This window comes from Camelus dromedarius, chromosome Y, assembly GCF_036321535.1.
Source record: "Camelus dromedarius isolate mCamDro1 chromosome Y, mCamDro1.pat, whole genome shotgun sequence".
NCBI lineage: Eukaryota > Metazoa > Chordata > Mammalia > Artiodactyla > Camelidae > Camelus > Camelus dromedarius.
In genome coordinates this window covers 9,473,963-9,494,297 of record NC_087473.1, presented here as the reverse complement: position 1 = coordinate 9,494,297, position 20,335 = coordinate 9,473,963, and positions in this window count along the sequence as shown.

Sequence of the window (20,335 nt, the reverse complement as noted above, 5' to 3'; positions counted from 1 at the left end):
CTGAGAAACTAGAGTAAATATTTCTCCTGCAAACAGTTCAATTTGTCCCAGATGAACGAACGTCTCTCCACATGCTCAGTTCTGATATGTAACTGTGTGTGAAGGCCGTCCTTCAACTAGCTTGTTGGAACACAAACATACTTTAAGTTTGCAAACTGCACTCCATACATATATATGGGTAGTTACAACCTCCAACACGCTTTTCCACTGAAAAATGCAAGAACTTCATTGCAGCCCTAGGAAACAGACTGAGAAACCAGAGTAAAAGTTTCTCCTCAAAGCAATCACATTGTGCCAGTTGTAAGAATGACCCTCCACAAGCTCGTTTCTGAGAGATAGGTGTGTGTGGAAACCATTCTTCCCCTAGCTTGTTGGAAAAAAAAACGTTTCTTTTCTGTTGCAAACAAAACTCCTTACAGATATCAAGGGAAAGGACAATGCCCAACTCGGTTTATCAGTGATAATTTCAGGAATTTCAAATCATACTAGGAAACAGACTGAGAATGGAGTGCCAAAGCATTTTCTGCAAAGCAATTGCTTTTTGCTAGGTGAAAGAATTACACTCCACATGCTCAGTTCTGAGTTATAGGTGTGTTTGAAAGCCGTCCTTCAACTAGCTGGCTTGGAAAACAAAGATTCTTTCAGGTTGAAAATTTCTCTCCATGCATGTATAAGGGGAGGTACAAACTCCCACTCACTTTTTTACTGAAACCTGCAGGAACTTCAAACCGGCACTTGAAAACATATTGAGAAACCAGAGTAAAAGTTTCCCTTGCAAGCTCTTCCATTTTTTCTAGATTAACAAACGTCTCTCCACATGCTCAGTTCTGATATGTAACTGTGTGTGAAGGCCGTCCTTCAACTAGCTTGTTGGAACACAAAGATTCTTTAAGTTTGGAAACTGCACTCCATACATATATAGGGGTAGGTACTAGCTCCAACTCGCTTTTCCACTGAAAACGGCAGGAAATTAAAAGCAGCACTAGGAAACAGAATGAGATACTAGAGTAAATGTTTCCCCTGCAAAGCGATCACATAGTGCCAGATGAAAGAACGTCTCTCCACAAGCTCGTTTCTCAGAGGTATGTGTGTGTAAAAACTATTCTACCCCTAGCTTGTTGGAAATACAACGTTTTTTTCAGTTGCAAACTACACTCCTTACATAAATCAAGGGAAGGAACAAGCACCAACTCTGTTTCTCAGTGATAAATTCAGGAATTTCAAATCAAACTTGGAAAGAGATGGACAATGCAGAGTAAAAGTATCTTCTGCAAAGCGATCACTTTGAGTTAGGTGAACGAACTACTCTCCACATGATCATTTCTGAGATATAGGCATGATTGAAAGCAGTACTTTAACTTGCTTGTTGGGAACACAAAGTTACATTAAGTTTGAAAACTGCACTACATACATATATATGGGTTGGTACAAGCTCCAACTCGCATTTCCACTTAAAACTGCAAAAACTTCAAAGCAGCACTAGGAAACAGACTGAGAAAGCAGAGTAAAAGTTTCTCCTCAAAGAAATCACATTGTGCCAGATGAAAAAATGACTCTTCACAAGCTCGTTTCTGAGAGATAGGTGTGTGTGGAAACCATTATTCCCCTAGCTTGTTGGAAAAACAAAGTTTTTTTCAGTTGCAAAATACACTTCTTACATATATCAATGGAAAAGACAAGCCCCAAATCGGTTTTTCAGTGATAAATTCAGAAATTTGAAATCATACTAGGATACAGTCTGAGAATGCAGATTAAAAGTATCTTCTGCAAAGCGATTGCTTTTTGCTAGATGATAGAACTAACCTCCACATGCTCAGTTCTGTGTTATTGGTGTGTTTGAATGCCGTCCTTCAACTAGCTCGCTTGGAAAACAAAGATTCTATCAGGTTGCAAATTTCACTCCATACATATATAGGGGGGGGTAAAACTCCCACTCGCTTTTCCACAGAAAACTGCAGGAAATTCAAAGCGGCACTAGGAAACAGACTGAGAAACCAGAGTAAAATTTTCCCTTGCAATCTCTTCCATTTGTTCCAAATGAACGAACGTCTCTCCACATGCTCAATTCGGATATGTAACTGTGTATGATGGCCGTCCTTCAACTAGCATTTTGGAACACAAAGATACTTTAAGTTTGCAAACTGCACTCCATATATTTATATGGGTTGTTACTAGCTCCAACTCGGTTTTCCACTGAAAACTGCAGGAAATTAAAAGCAGCACTAGGAAACAGACTGAGAAACCAGAGTGAATGCTTCTCCTGCAAAGCAATAACATTGTGCCAGATGAAAGAGCGACTCTCCAGAACCTCGTTTCTGAGAGATAGGTGCGTGTGAAAACCATTCTTCCCCTTGCTTGTGGGGAAAACCTTTTTTTTTTCAGTTGCAAACTACAATCCTTACATATATCAAGGGAAAAACAAGTCCCAAGTCGATTTTTCAGTGATAAATCCAGAAGATTCAAATCATACTAGGAAACAGACTGGGAATGCAGAGTAAAAGTATCTTCTACAAAGCGATCATTTTCTGCTAGAAAAACGAACTACTCTAAACATGCTCAGTTCTGAGGTATAGGTGTGTTGGGAAGCCATCCTTCAAGTAGCTTGCTGGGAACACAAAGTCTCGTTAAGGTTGCAAATTACACTCCATTTATATATATGGGGAGGTACAAACTCCAACTTGCTTCTCCAATGAAAACTGCAGAAACTTCAAAGCGGCACTAGGAAACAGACTGAGAAACCAGAGTAAAAGTATCCCTTGCAAAGTATTTCGTTTGTGCTAGATGAAAGAAAATCTCTCCACATGTTCACTTCAGAGATATATTTGTGTTTGAAAGCAGTCCTGAACCTGGCATTTCAGGAGAACATTCTTTCTCATCAGTAGCAAACTACTCTCCATACATATTTAACTAGGGAGGCAGAGGATGCAATTCGGTTTTCCTGTAAAAACTGCACGAATTTCAAAGCGGCACTAGGAAACAGACTGAGAAAGCAGACTAAATATTACCCCTGCAAACCGTTCACATTTTCCTAGATGAACGAACGTCTCTTCACATACTCAGCTCTGTTGTTTAACAGGGCGTGGAACCCGTACTTCACCTTGTTTGTTGAGGACACGAAGTTTCTTTTCATTTGCAAAAAACACTGGATACATTTATATGGGGAGGTACAATCACCAACTCGTTTTTCCACTGAAAACTTCACAAACTTCAAATTGGCACTAGGAAACACAGTGAGAAACGAGACTAAATGTTTTTCTTGCCAACCGTTTCATTTTTGCTAGATGAAAGAAAGTGTCTCCACATGCTCAGATCTGAGATATGTGTGTTTGAAAGCAGCCTACACCTCGTTTTTCGGGAACACAAGCTTCCTCATCTGTAGCAAACTACACTCCATACATATATATAGGGTGGTAGAGGTTCCAACAGTGTTTTCCTGTAAAAGCTGCAGGAACTTCAAAGCGGCTCAAGGAAAAAGACTGAGAAACTAGAGTAAATATTTCTCCTGCAAACAGTTCAATTTGTCCCAGATGAACGAACGTCTCTCAACATGCTCAGGTCTGATATGTAACTGTGTGTGAAGGCCGTCCTTCAACTAGCTTGTTGGAACACAAACATACTTTAAGTTTGCAAACTGCACTCCATACATATATATGGGTAGTTACAACCTCCAACACGCTTTTCCACTGAAAAATGCAAGAACTTCATTGCAGCCCTAGGAAACAGACTGAGAAACCAGAGTAAAAGTTTCTCCTCAAAGCAATCACATTGTGCCAGTTGTAAGAATGACCCTCCAAAAGCTCGTTTCTGAGAGATAGGTGTGTGTGGAAACCATTCTTCCCCTAGCTTGTTGGAAAAGAAAACGTTTCTTTTCTGTTGCAAACAAAACTCCTTACAGATATCAAGGGAAAGGACAATGCCCAACTCGGTTTATCAGTGATAAATTCAGGAATTTCAAATCATACTAGGAAACAGACTGAGAATGGAGTGTCAAAGCATTTTCTGCAAAGCAATCGCTTTTTGCTAGGTGAAAGAAATACACTCCACATGCTCAGTTCTGAGTTATAAGTGTGTTTGAAAGCCGTCCTTCAACTAGCTGGCTTGGAAAACAAAGATTCTTTCAGGTTGAAAATTTCTCTCCATACATATATAAGGGGAGTTACAAACTCCCACTCACTTTTTCACTGAAACCTGCAGGAACTTCAAACCGGCACTTGAAAACATATTGAGAAACCAGAGTAAAAGTTTCCCTTGCAAACTCTTCCATTTTTTCTAGATTAACAAACGTCTCTCCACATGCTCAGTTCTGATATGTAACTGTGTGTGAAGGCCGTCCTTCAACTAGCTTGTTGGAACACAAAGATTCTTTAAGTTTGGAAACTGCACTCCATACATATATATGGGTAGGTACTAGCTCCAACTCGCTTTTCCACTGAAAACGGCAGGAAATTAAAAGCAGCACTAGGAAACAGAATGAGATACTAGAGTAAATGTTTCCCCTGCAAAGTGATCACATAGTGCCAGATGAAAGAACGTCTCTCCACAAGCTCGTTTCTCAGAGATATGTGTGTGTAAAAACTATTCTACCCCTAGCTTGTTGGAAATACAACGTTTTTTTTCAGTTGCAAACAACCATCCTTACATAAATCAAAGGAAAGAACAAGCACCAACACTTTTTCTCAGTGATAAATTCAGGAGTTTCAAATCACACTTGGAAACAGACGGAGAAAGCAGAGTAAAAGTATCTTCTGCAAAGCGATCACTTTGAGTTAGGTGAACGGACTACTCTCCACATGATCATTTCTGAGATATAGGCATGATTGAAAGCAGTCCTTTAACTAGCTTGTTGGGAACACAGAGACTCTTTAATGTTGGAAATTACCCTCCATTCATATATATTGGGAGGTATATTCTTTAACACGGTTTTCCAGTGAATAATGCAGGAACTTCAAATTGGCACTAGGAAACAGAATGAGAAACGAGAGTAAATGTTGTCCTTGCCAACCGTTCCATATATCTAGATGAAAGAACGTCTCTCCACATGCTCTGCTCTGATATTTAACAGTGTGAGAAACCCGTCCTTCACCTAGTTTGTTGGGAACACGAAGTTTCTTTTCAGTTACAAAAAACAATCCTTACATTTAAATGGGGAGGTGCAATCTCCAACTCGTTTTTCCAGTGAAAACTGCAGGAACTTCAAAGTGGAACTAGGAAACAGACTGAGAAACGAGAGTAAATGTTTCTCTTGCCAACCATTCCATTTTTGCTAAATGAAAGAATGTCTCTACACATGCTCAAATCTGAGATATAAGTGTGTTTGAAAGCAGCCCTTCACCTGGTTTTTCGGTAACACAAGCTTTCTCATCAGTAGCAAACTAATCTCCATATATTTATGTAGGGTGTTAAAGTTTACAACACGGTTTACCTGTAAAACTGAAGGAATTTCAAAGCGGCTCTAGGAAATAGACTGAGATACCAGAGCAAATGTTTCTCCTGCAAACAGTTCACTTTTTCCAAGATGAACGAAAGTCTCTCCACATGCTCAGTTCTGAAATGTAACTGTGTGTGAAGGCAGTCCTTCGACTAGCTTGTTGGAACACAAAGATATTTTAATTTTGCCAAATGCACTCCATACGTATATATGGGTAGTTACTAGCTCCTACTCGCTTTTCCACTGAAAATTGCAGGAATTTAAGTGCGGCACTAGGAAACAGACTGAGAAACCAAAGTATAATTTCTCCTTCAATGCGATCACATTGTGCCAGATGAAAGAATGACTCCCACAAGCTCGTTTCTGAAAGATAGGTGTGTGTGAAATCTATTTTACCCCTAGATTGCTGGGAAAGCAACATTTTTTTTCAGTTGCAAACTACACTCTTTTCATATATCAAGAGAAAGAACAAGCCCCAACTCGGTTTCTCAGTGATAAATTCAGGAATTTCAAATCAAACTTGGAAACAGACTGAGAATGCAGAGAAAAGTATCTTCTGCATAGCGATTGCTTTGTGCTAGGTGAACGAACTACTCTCCACATGTTCAGTTCTGAGATATAGGTATGTTTGAAAGCAATCCTTCAACTAGCTTGTTGGGAACACAAAGACTCTTTAAGGTTGCAAAATAAACTCCATACATATATATGGAGAGGTACAAGCTCCAAATCTCTTCTCCACTGAAAACTGCAGGAACTACAAAGTGGCTCTATGAAACAGACTGAAAAACCAGAGTAAAAGTTTCCCTTGCAATTTCTTTCATTTGTGCTTGATGAACGAAGGTCTCTCCACATGCTCACTTCTGAGATATAAATGTGTTTGGAAGCAGTCCTTCACCTGGCAATTCGGGAACACACACTTTCTCATCAGTAGCAAACTAGTCTCCATGATTATATATATAGGTAGGTAGAGATTGCAACTCGGTTTTCCTGTAAAAACTGCAGGAATTTCAAATTGACACTAAGAAATAGACTGAAAAACCAGAGTATATATTTCCCCTGCATACCGTTCACATTTTCCTAGATGAACGAACGTCTCTTCACATGCTCACCTCTGTTATTTAACAGGGCGTGTAACCCGTCCTTCACCTAATTTGTTTGCAACACAAAAGTTTCTTTTCAGTTGCAAACACACTCCATACATTTATATGGGAAGTTACAATCTCCAACCCGGTTTTCCACTGAAAACTGCAGGAACTTCAAAGTGGCACTAGGAAACACATTGAGAAACGAGAGTAAATATTTTTCTTGCAACCGTTCCACTTTGCTAGATGAAAGAACGTCTCTCCACATGCTCAGATCTGAGATAAAAGTGTGTTTGAAAGCAGCCTTCACCTGGTTTTTCGGGAACATTAGCTTTCTCATCAGGATCAAACTACACTCCATAGATATATATAGGGTGATAGAGGTTCCAAAACGCTTTTCCTTTAAAAGCTGCAGGAATTTCAAAGTTGCTGTATTAAAAATACAGAAAAAGAAGAGTATATATTTTCCCTGCAAACCGTTCACATTTTCCTAGATGAACGATCGTCTCTCCACATGCTCAGCTGTGATATTTAAAACTGTGTGAATCCCGTCCTTCACCTAGTTTGTTGGGAACACGAAGTTTCTTTAAAGTTGCAAAAAACACTCCGTACATTTTTAAGGGTAGGTGAAATCTCCAACTCGGTTTTCCAGTGAAAACTGCCAGAACTTCAAAGTGGCACTAGGAAACAAACTGAGATACGAGAGTAAATGTTTCTTTTGCCAACAGTTCCATTTGTGCCAGATGAATGAACATCCTTCCACACGTTCAGATCTGAGATATATGGGTGTTTTAAAGCAGTCCTTCACCTGTTTTTTCCTGAACACAAGCTTTCTCATCTGTAGCAAACTACATTCCATACATATATATCGGTGGGTAGAGGTTCCAACACGGTTTTCCTGTAAAAACTGCAGGAATTTCAAATCTGCTCTAGGAAATAGACTGAAAAACCAGAGTAAATATTTCTCCTGCAAACAGTTCAATTTTTCAGAGATGAACGAACGTCTCTTCACATGCTGAGTTCAGATACGTAACTGTGTGTGAAGGCCTTCCTTCAACTATCTTGTTGGAACACAAAGATATTTTAAGTTTGCAACAAGCACTGCATACATATATATGAGTAGTTTCTAGCTCCAACTCGGTTTTCCACTGAAAACTGCAGGAACTTAAAAGCAGTACTAGGAAACAGACTTACAACCAGAGTAAAAGTTTCTCCTGCAAAGAGATCATATTCTGCCAAATGAAAGAACGACTCTCCACAAGCTCATTTCTGAGAGTTAATTGTGTGTGAAAACAATTCTTCCCCTAGCTTGTTGGGAAAACAACTTTTTATTTTCATTTGCAATCTACATTCCTTTCATCTATCAAGGGAAAGAACAAGCCCCAACTCTGTTTCTCAGTGATAAATTCAGGAATTTCAAATCAAAGTTGGAAACAGTCTGAGAATGCAAAGTAAAAGTATCTTCTGCAAAGCGATCGCTTTGTGCTTGGTCAAGGATCTCCTCTCCACATGCTCATTTCTGAGATATAGGAATTTTTGAAAATAGTCCTTTTAATAGCTTGTTGGGAACACAAAGACTCTTTAAGGCTGCAAATTACACTCCATACATATAAATGGGGAGGTACAATATCCAACTCTTTTTTCCAAAGAAAACTGCAGGAACTTCAAATTGGCACTTCGAAACACAGTGAGAAACGAGAGTAAATGTTTTTCTTGCCAACCGGTCCATATTGCTAGATGAAAGAATGTCTCGCCACATGCTCAGTTCTGATATATAACAGTGTGTGAAACCCGTTCTTCACCTAGTTTTGTTGGGAACACGAATTGTCTATTCAGTTGCAAAAAACACTTCATAAATTTTTATGGGGAGGTACAATTTCCAACTCAATTTGCCACTGAAAACTGCAGGAATTTCATAGTGGCACTTGGAATCAGACTGAGAAAGGAGAGTAAATATTTTTGTTGACAACCGATCCATTTGTTCTAGATGAACTAACGTCTATCCACATGCTCACATCTGAGATATAAATGAGTTTGAAAGCAGTCCTTCACCTGGTTTTTTGGGAACTCAAGCTTTCTCATCAGTAGCAAAATACATTCCTTACATATATACAGAGTGATAGAGGTTCCAGCATGATTTTCCTGTAAAAATCGCAGAAATTTCAAAGCGGCTCTAGGAAACTGACTGAGAAACCAGAGTAAAATTTCTACTGCAAACCGTTCACTTTGTCCCAGATGAACGAACGTCTCTCCACATGCTCAGTTCTGATATGAAATTGTGTGTGAAGGCCGTCCTTAAACTAGCTTGTTGGAACACAAAGATACTTTAAGTTTGCAAAGTGCACTCCATACATATACAAGGGTAGATACTAGCTCCAACTCGCTTTTCCACTGAAAACTGCAAGAAATTCTAAGCAGCAAATTTTCCCTTGCAAACTCTTCCATTTGCGATATATGAATGAACGTCTCTCCATATGCTCAGGTCTGAGATATAATTGTGTTTGAAAGCAGTCCTTCACCTGAGTTTTCGGGAACACAAAAATTCTCATCAGTAGCAAACTACCCTCCATACCTATAGATACAGGGAGGTAGAGTTTGCAACTCAGTTTTCCTGTAAGAATTGCAGGAATTTCAAAGCGGCTCTAGGAAACAGACTGAGAAACCAGAGTAACTGTTTTTCCTGCAAACAGTTCACTTTGTCCCAGATGAACGAACGTCTCTCCACATGCTCAGTTTTGATATGAAACTGTGTGTCAAGGCCGTCCTTCAACTAGCTTGTTGCAACACAAAGATACTTTAAGATTTCAAACTGCACTCCAACATATATATGGGTATTTAGTACTTTCAACTCGGTTTTCCACAGAAAACTGCAGGAAATTAAAGCAGCACTAGGAAACAGACTGAGAAACCAGAGTAAAAGTTTCTCCTGCAAAGCTATCTCATTTTGCCAGATGAAAGAATGGCTCTACACAAACTCGTTTCTGAGAGATAGGTGTGTGTGAAAACCATTCTTCCCATAGCTTGTTTGGAAAACAACATTTGTTTTTCAGTTGCAAACTACAATGCTTACGTATATCAAGGGAAAGAACAAGCCCCAACTCGGATATTCAGTGATAAATTCAGGAGTTTCAAATCATACAAGGAAACAGACTGAGAATGCAGAGAAAACGTATCTTCTGCATAGCGATCGCATTCTGCTAGACAAAAGAACTACTCTCCTCATGCTCAGATCTGAGGTATAGGTGTGTTTGAAAGCCATCCTTCAACTAGCTTGCAGGGAACACAAAGATACTTTAAGGTTGCAAATTACACTACATAGATATATATGGGTAGTTACTAGCTCCAACTCGCTTTTCCCCTGAAAACTGCAAGATCTTCATAGCAGCACTAGGAGACAGACTGAAAAACCATAGTAAATGTTTCCCCTGAATAGCAATCACATTGTTCCAGATGAAAAAACGACCCTCCATAAGCTCGCTTCTGAGAGATATGTGTGTGTGATAACCATTCTTCCCCTAGATTGTTGCGAAAACAACGTTTTTTCTTCAGTTACAAACTACACTCCTTACATATATCAATGGAAAGAACAAGCCCCAACTCTGTTATTCAGTGATAAATGCAGGCATTTCAAACCATACTAGGAAACAGACTGAGAATGCAGAATAAAATTATCTTCTGCAAAGCGATCGCTATTTGCTAGATAAAAGAACTACTCTCCACATGCTCAGTTCTGAGATATAGGTGTATTTGAAAGCCGTCCTTCAACAAGCTTGCTGGGAACACAAAGATTCTTTCAGGTTATAAATTTAACTCCATACATATATATGGGGAGGTTCAAGCTCCAACTCGCTTTTCCACTGAAAAATGCAGAAACTTCAAAGCGGCAAAGTTTCCCTTGCAAACACTTTCATATGTGCTAGATGAACGAACGTCTCTCCACAAGGTCAGTTCTGAGATATATTTGTGTTTGAAAGCAGTCCTTCCCCTGGCTTTTCAGGAACACAAACTTTCTCATCAGTAGCAAACTACCCTCCATACATATATATATAGGGAGGTAAAGGTTGCAACTCGGTTTTCCCGTAAAAACTGCAGGAAGGAAAGCAGCAGTAGGAAACAGACTGAGAAACCAGACATAATATTAATCCCTGCAAACCTTTAACATTTTCCTAGATGAACGAACATCTTTTCAAATGCTCATCTCTGTTATTTAACAGGGCATGGAACCCGTCCTTCACCTAGTTTGTTGGGAACACGAAGTTTCCTTTCAGTTGCAAAAACCATGCATACATTTATATGGGGAGGTACAATCTCCAACTCGGTTTTCCACTGAAAACTGCAGGAACTTCAAAGTGACACTAGGAAAAACAATGAGAAAAGAGAGTAAATATTTTTCTTGCCAACCGTTCCATTTTTGCTAGATGAAATAAACTCTGTCCACATGCTCACATCTGAGATATAAGTGTGTTTGAAAGCAGTCTTTCAACTGGTTTTTCATGAACACAATTTTACTCATCAGTAGCAAAATACACTCCATACATGTATATAGGATTGTAAAGGAACCAACACGGTTTCCCTGTAAAATCTGCAGGAATTTCAAAGCGGCTCTAGGAAACAGACAGAGAAACCAGAGTAAATGTTTCTCATGCAAACAGTTCACTTTTTCCAAGATGAACGAACGAGACTCCTCATGCTCATTTCTGATATTTAACTGTGTGTGAAGGCCGTCCTTCACTAGCTTGTTGGAACACAAAGATACTTTAAGTTTGCAAACTGCACTCCGTAAATATATATGGTTATTTACTAGCTCCAACTAGGTTTTCCACTGAAAACTGCAGGAAGTTAAAAGCAGCACTAGGAAGAAGACTGATAATGCAGAGTAAAAGTAGCTTCTGCAAAGTGATCGCTTTCTGCTAGATGAAAGAACTACCCTCCACATGCTCAGTTCTGAGTTATAGGTGTGTTTGAAAGCCATCCTTCAACTAGCTGGCTTGGAACACAAAGAATCTTTCAGGTTGCAAATTTCACTCCTTACATATATATGGGTATTTACAAGCTCAAACTCGCTTTTCCACTGAAAACTGCAGGAATTTCAAAGAGGCACTAGGAAACAGACTGACAAACCAGAGTAAAAGTTTCTCCTGCAAAGCGATCACATTGTGCCAGATGAAAGAACGACTCTCCACAAGCTCGATTCTGAGAGATAATTATGTGAAAACCATTCTACCCCTAGCTTGTTGGGAAAACAACGTTTTTTTTTTTTTCAGTTGCAAACTACAATCCTTTAATATATCAAGGGAAAGAACAAGCTCCAACTCTGTTTCTCAGTGATAAATTGAGGAATTTCAAATCAAACTTGGAAACCGGCTGAGAATGCAGGGTAATAGTATCTTCTGCAAAGCGATCGCTTTTTGCTAGGTCAATGAACTACTCTCCACATGCTCAGTTCTGAGATATAGGTATGTTTGAAAGCAGTCCTTTAACTAGATTGTTGGGAACACAAAGACTCTTTAAGGTTGCAAATTAAACTCCAACATATGTATGGGGAGGTACAATTTCCAACTCTATTTTACAATGGAAACTGCAGGAACTTCAAATTTGCACTTGGAAACACAGTGAGAAACGAGAGTAAATGTTTTTCTTGCCAACCATTCCATATTGCTAGATGAAATAACGTCTCTCCACATGCTCAGTTGTGATATATTACAGTTGTGAAACCCGTCCTTCACCTAGTTTGTTGGGAACACGAAGTGTCTTTTCAGTTGCAAAAAACACTTCATAAATTTTTATGGGGAGGTACAATCTCCAAATCGATTTGCCACTGAAAATTGCAAGAACATCAAAGCAGCACTAGGAAACAGACTGAGATACCAGAGTATAAATTTCCCCTGAGAAGCAATCACATTGTGCCAGAAGAAAGAACGATTCTCCACGAGTTCCTTTCTGAGAGATAGATGTGTGTGAAAACCATTCTTCCCCTATCTTCTTGGGAAAACAACGTTTTTTTTTCAGTTGCAAACTGCACTCGTTACATATATCAATGGAAAGAACAAGCCCCAACTCGGTTATTCAGTGATAAACTCGGGAATTTCAACTCATACTGGGAAACAGACTGAGAATGCAGAGTAAAGGTATCTTCTGCAAATCGATCGCTTTTTGCTAGACAAAAGAACTGCTCTTCACATTCTCAGTTGTGAGATATAGGTGTGTTTGAAAGCAGTCCTTCAACTCCCTGGCTGGGAACACAAAGATTCTTTTAGGTTGCAAATTTCACTCCATACATATATATGGGGAGGTACAAGCTCCAACACGGTTTTCCACTGAAAAATGCAGGAACTTCAAAGAGGCACTATGAAACAGACTGAAAAACCAGAGTAAAATTTTCCCTTGCAAACTCTTCCATTTTTTCTAGATGAACGAACGTCTCTCCACATGCTCAGTTCTGAGATATAAGTGTTTTTGAAAGCAGTCCTTCCCCTGGCTTTTCTGGAACACAAGCTTTCTCATCAGTAGCAAAGTACCCTCCATATATGTATAAATAGGGAAGTAGAGGATGCAACTCGGTTTTCATGTAAAAACTGCACGAATTTCAAGCGGCAGTAGGAAACAGACTGAGAAACCAGACTTAATATTAATCCCTGCAAACCGTTAACATTTTCCTAGATGAATGAATATCTCTTCACATGCTCAGCTATGTTTTTTAACAGGGCTTGGAACCAGTCCTTCACCTAGTTTGTTGGGAACACGAAGTTACTTTTCAGTTGCAAAAACACTGTATAAATTTATATGTGGAGGTACAATCTCCAACTCGTTTTTCCACTGAAAACTGCAGGAACTTCAAAGTGGCACAAGGAAACACAGTGAGAAAGGAAATTAAATATTTTTCTTGCCAACCGTTCCATTTTTGCTATATTAAATAACACCTATCCACATACAAAGATCTGAGATATGTGTGTTTAAAAGCAGTCCTTCACCTGGTTTATCATTAACACAAGCATCCTCATCAGTAGCAAACTTCACTACATATAAATATATATTGTGGTAGAAGAACCAACACGGTTTTCCGGTAAAAACTGCAGGAATATCACAGTGGCTCTAGGAAGCAGACTGAGAATTCAGTGTAAATGTATCTCCTGCAAACTCTTCAATTTGTCCCAGATGAATGAACGTCTTTTCACATGCTCAGTTCTGATATGTAACTGTGTGTGAAGGCTGCCTTCAACTAGCTTGATGGAACACAAATATACCTTAAGTTTGCATACTGCATTCCATACATATATATGGGTAGGTACTAGCTCCAACTCGCTTTTCCACTGAAAACGGCAGGAAATTAAAAGCAGCACTAGGAAACAGAATGAGATACTAGAGTAAATGTTTCCCCTGCAAAGCGATCACATAGTGCCAGATGAAAGAACGTCTCTCCACAAGCTCGTTTCTCAGAGATATGTGTGTGTAAAAACTATTCTACCCCTAGCTTGTTGGAAATACAACGTTTTTTTCAGTTGCAAACTACACTCCTTACATAAATCAAGGGAAGGAACAAGCACCAACTCTGTTTCTCAGTGATAAATTCAGGAATTTCAAATCAAACTTGGAAAGAGATGGAGAATGCAGAGTAAAAGTATCTTCGGCAAAGCGATCACTTTGAGTTAGGTGAACGAACTAGTCTCCACATGATCATTTCTGAGATATAGGCATGATTGAAAGCAGTACTTTAACTTGCTTGTTGGGAACACAAAGTTACATTAAGTTTGAAAACTGCACTCCATACATATATATGGGTCGTTACAAGCTCCAACTCGCATTTCCACTTAAAACTGCAAAAACTTCAAAGCAGCACTAGGAAACAGACTGAGAAAGCAGAGTAAAAGTTTCTCCTCAAAGAAATCACATTGTGCCAGATGAAAAAATGACTCTCCACAAGCTCGTTTCTGAGAGATAGGTGTGTGTGGAAACAATTATTCCCCTAGCTTGTTGGAAAAACAAAGTTTTTTTCAGTTGCAAAATACACTTCTTACATATATCAATGGAAAAGACAAGCCCCAAATCGGTTTTTCAGTGATAAATTCAGAAATTTGAAATCATACTAGGATACAGTCTGAGAATGCAGATTAAAAGTATCTTCTGCAAAGCGATCGCTTTTTGCTAGATGATAGAACTACCCTGCACATGCTCAGTTCTGTGTTATTGGTGTGTTTGAATGCCGTCCTTCAACTAGCTCGCTTGGAAAACAAAGATTCTATCAGGTTGCAAATTTCACTCCATACATATATGGGGGGGTAAAACTCCCACTCGCTTTTCCACTGAAAACTGCAGGAACTTCAAAGCGGCACTAGGAAACAGACTGAGAAACCAGAGTAAAAGTTTCCCTTGCAATCTCTTCCATTTGTTCCAAATGAATGAACGTCTCTCCACATGCTCAGTTCGGATATGTAACTGTGTATGATGGCCGTCCTTCAACTAGCATTTTGGAACACAAAGATACTTTAAGTTTGCAAACTGCACTCCATATATATATATGGGTTGTTACTAGCTCCAACTCGGTTTTCCACTGAAAACTGCAGGAAATTAAAAGCAGCACTAGGAAACAGACTGAGAAACCAGAGTAAATGTTTCTCCTGCAAAGCAATAACATTGTGCCAGATGAAAGAGCGACTCTCCACAAGCTCGTTTCTGAGAGATAGGTGTGTGTGAAAACCATTCTTCCCCTTGCTTGTGGGGAAAACCTTTTTTTTTCAGTTGCAAACTACAATCCTTACATATATCAAGGGAAAAACAAGTCCCAAGTCGATTTTTCAGTGATAAATCCAGAAGATTCAAATCATACTAGGAAACAGACTGGGAATGCAGAGTAAAAGTATCTTCTACAAAGCGATCATTTTCTGCTAGAAAAACGAACTACTCTAAACATGCTCAGTTCTGAGTTATAGGTGTGTTGGGAAGCCATCCTTCAAGTAGCTTGCTGGGAACACAAAGTCTCGTTAAGGTTGCAAATTACACTCCATTTATATATATGGGGAGGTACAAACTCCAACTTGCTTCTCCAATGAAAACTGCAGAAACTTCAAAGCGGCACTAGGAAACAGACTGAGAAACCAGAGTAAAAGTATCCCTTGCAAAGTATTTCGTTTGTGCTAGATGAAAGAAAATCTCTCCACATGTTCACTTCAGAGATATATTTGTGTTTGAAAGCAGTCCTGAACCTGGCATTTCAGGAGAACATTCTTTCTCATCAGTAGCAAACTACTCTCCATACATATTTAACTAGGAAGGCAGAGGATGCAATTCGGTTTTCCTGTAAAAACTGCACGAATTTCAAAGCGGCACTAGGAAACAGACTGAGAAAGCAGACTAAATATTACCCCTGCAAACCGTTCACATTTTCCTAGATGAACGAACGTCTCTTCACATACTCAGCTCTGTTGTTTAACAGGGCGTGGAACCCGTACTTCACCTTGTTTGTTGAGGACACGAAGTTTCTTTTCATTTGCAAAAAACACTGGATACATTTATATGGGGAGGTACAATCACCAACTCGTTTTTCCACTGAAAACTTCACAAACTTCAAATTGGCACTAGGAAACACAGTGAGAAACGAGACTAAATGTTTTTCTTGCCAACCGTTTCATTTTTGCTAGATGAAAGAAAGTGTCTCCACATGCTCAGATCTGAGATATGTGTGTTTGAAAGCAGCCTTCACCTCGTTTTTCGGGAACACAAGCTTCCTCATCTGTAGCAAACTACACTCCATACATATATATATTGTGGTAGAGGTTCCAACAGTGTTTTCCTGTAAAAGCTGCAGGAATTTCAAAGCGGCTCAAGGAAAAAGACTGAGAAACTAGGGTAAATATTTATCCTGCAAACAGTTCAATTTGTCCCAGATGAACGAACGTCTCTCCACATGCTCAGTTCTGATATGTAACTGTGTGTGAAGGCCGTCCTTCAACTAGCTTGTTGGAACACAAACACACTTTAAGTTTGCAAACTGCACTCCATACATATATATGGGTAGTTACAACCTCCAACTCGCTTTTCCACTGAAAAATGCAAGAACTTCATTGCAGCCCTAGGAAACAGACTGAGAAACCAGAGTAAAATTTCTCCTCAAAGCAATCACATTGTGCCAGTTGTAAGAATGACCCTCCACAAGCTCGTTTCTGAGAGATAGGTGTGTGTGGAAACCATTCTTCCCCTAGCTTGTTGGAAAAAAAAACGTTTCTTTTCTGTTGCAAACAAAACTCCTTACAGATATCAAGGGAAAGGACAATGCCCAACTCGGTTTATCAGTGATAAATTCAGGAATTTCAAATCATACTAGGAAACAGACTGAGAATGGAGAGTCAAAGCATTTTCTGCAAAGCAATCGCTTTTTGCTAGGTGAAAGAAATACACTCCACATGCTCAGTTCTGAGTTATAGGTGTGTTTGAAAGCCGTCCTTCAACTAGCTGGCTTGGAAAACAAAGATTCTTTCAGGTTGAAAATTTCTCTCCATACATATATAAGGGGAGGTACAAACTCCCACTCACTTTTTCACTGAAACCTGCAGGAACTTCAAACCGGCACTTGAAAACATATTGAGAAACCAGAGTAAAAGTTTCCCTTGCAAGCTCTTCCATTTTTTCTAGATTAACAAACGTCTCTCCACATGCTCAGTTCTGATATGTAACTGTGTGTGAAGGCCGTCCTTCAACTAGCTTGTTGGAACACAAAGAATCTTTAAGTTTGGAAACTGCACTCCATACATATATCTGGGTAGGTACTAGCTCCAACTCGCTTTTCCACTGAAAACGGCAGGAAATTAAAAGCAGCACTAGGAAACAGAATGAGATTCTAGAGTAAATGTTTCCCCTGCAAAGCGATCACATAGTGCCAGATGAAAGAACGTCTCTCCACAAGCTCGTTTCTCAGAGATATGTGTGTGTAAAAACTATTCTACCCCTAGCTTGTTGGAAATACAATGTTTTTTTCAGTTGCAAACTACACTCCTTACATAAATCATGGGAAAGAAGAAGCACCAACTATGTTTCTCAGTGATAAATTCAGGAATTTCAAATCACACTTGGAAAGAGACAGAGAATGCAGAGTAAAAGTATCTTCTGCAAAGCGATCACTTTGAGTTAGGTGAACGAACTACTCTCCACATGATCATTTCTGAGATATAGGCATGATTGAAAGCAGTACTATAACTAGCTTGTTGGGAACACAAAGTTACATTAAGTTTGAAAACTGCACTCCATACATATATATGGGTCGTTACAAGCTCCAACTCGCATTTCCACTTAAAACTGCAAAAACTTCAAAGCAGCACTAGGAAACAGACTGAGAAAGCAGAGTAAAAGTTTCTCCTCAAAAAAATCACATTGTGCCAGATGAAAAAATGACTCTTCACAAGCTCGTTTCTGAGAGATAGGTGTGTGTGGAAACAATTATTCCCCTAGTTTGTTGGAAAAACAAAATTTTTTTCAGTTGCAAAATACACTTCTTACATATATCAATGGAAAAGACAAGCCCCAAATCGGTTTTTCAGTGATAAATTCAGAAATTTGAAATCATACTAGGATACAGTCTGAGAATGCAGATTAAAAGTATCTTCTGCAAAGCGATCGCTTTTTGCTAGATGATAGAACTACACACCACACGCTCAGTTCTGTGTTATTGGTGTGTTTGAATGCCGTCCTTCAACTAGCTCGCTTGGAAAACAAAGATTCTATCAGGTTGCAAATTTCACTCCATACATATATGGGAGGGTAATACTCCCACTCGCTTTTCCACTGAAAACTGCAGGAACTTCAAAGCGGCACTAGGAAACAGACTGAGAAACCAGAGTAAAAGTTTCCCTTGCAATCTCTTCCATTTGTTCCAAATGAACGAACGTCTCTCCACATGCTCAGTTCTGATATGTAACTGTGTATGATGGTCGTCCTTCAACTAGCATTTTGGAACACAAAGATACTTTAAGTTTGCAAACTGCACTCCATATATATATATGGGTTGTTACTAGCTCCAACTCGGTTTTCCACTGAAAACTGCAGGAAATTAAAAGCAGCACTAGGAAACAGACTGAGAAACCAGAGTAAGTGTTTCCCCTGCAAAGCAATAACATTGTGCCAGATGAAAGAGCGACTCTCCACAAGCTCGTTTCTGAGAGATAGGTGTGTGTGAAAACCATTCTTCCCCTTGCTTGTTGGGAGAACCTTTTTTTTTTCAGTTGCAAACTACAATCCTTACATATATCAAGGGAAAAACAAGTCCCAAGTCGATTTTTCAGTGATAAATCCAGAAGATTCAAATCATACTAGGAAACAGACTGGGAATGCAGAGTAAAAGTATCTTCTACAAAGCGATCATTTTCTGCTAGAAAAACGAACTACTCTAAACATGCTCAGTTCTGAGATATAGGTGTGTTGGGAAGCCATCCTTCAAGTAGCTTGCTGGGAACACAAAGTCTCGTTAAGGTTGCAAATTACACTCCATTTATATATATGGGGAGGTACAAACTCCAACTTGCTTCTCCAATGAAAACTGCAGAAACTTCAAAGCGGCACTAGGAAACAGACTGAGAAACCAGAGTAAAAGTATCCCTTGCAAAGTATTTCGTTTGTGCTAGATGAAAGAAAATCTCTCCACATGTTCACTTCAGAGATATATTTGTGTTTGAAAGCAGTCCTGAACCTGGCATTTCAGGAGAACATTCTTTCTCATCAGTAGCAAACTACTCTCCATACATATTTAACTAGGGACGCAGAGGATGCAATTCGGTTTTCCTGTAAAAACTGCACGAATTTCAAAGCGGCACTAGGAAACAGACTGAGAAAGCAGACTAAATATTACCCCTGCAAACCGTTCACATTTTCCTAGATGAACGAACGTCTCTTCACATACTCAGCTCTGTTGTTTAACAGGGCGTGGAACCCGTACTTCACCTTGTTTGTTGAGGACACGAAGTTTCTTTTCATTTGCAAAAAACACTGGATACATTTATATGGGGAGGTACAATCACCAACTCGTTTTTCCACTGAAAACTTCACAAACTTCAAATTGGCACTAGGAAACACAGTGAGAAACGAGACTAAATGTTTTTCTTGCCAACCGTTTCATTTTTGCTAGATGAAAGAAAGTGTCTCCACATGCTCAGATCTGAGATATGTGTGTTTGAAAGCAGCCTTCACCTCGTTTTTCGGGAACACAAGCTTCCTCATCTGTAGCAAACTACACTCCATACATATATATAGGGTGGTAGAGGTTCCAACAGTGTTTTCCTGTAAAAGCTGCAGGAATTTCAAAGCGGCTCAAGGAAAAAGACTGAGAAACTAGAGTAAATATTTCTCCTGCAAACAGTTCAATTTGTCCCAGATGAACGAACGTCTCTCCACATGCTCAGTTCTGATATGTAACTGTGTGGAGGCCGTCTTTCAACTAGCTTGTTGGAACACAAACATACTTTAAGTTTGCAAACTGCACTCCATACATATATATGGGTAGTTACAACCTCCAACTCGCTTTTCCACTGAAAAATGCAAGAACTTCATTGCAGCCCTAGGAAACAGACTGAGAAACCAGAGTAAAAGTTTCTCCTCAAAGCAATCACATTGTGCCAGTTGTAAGAATGACCCTCCACAAGCTCGTTTCTGAGAGATAGGTGTGTGTGGAAACCATTCTTCCCCTAGCTTGTTGGAAAAAAAAACGTTTCTTTTCTGTTGCAAACAAAACTCCTTACAGATATCAAGGGAAAGGACAATGCCCAACTCGGTTTATCAGTGATAAATTCAGGACTTTCAAATCATACTAGGAAACAGACTGAGAATGGAGAGTCAAAGCATTTTC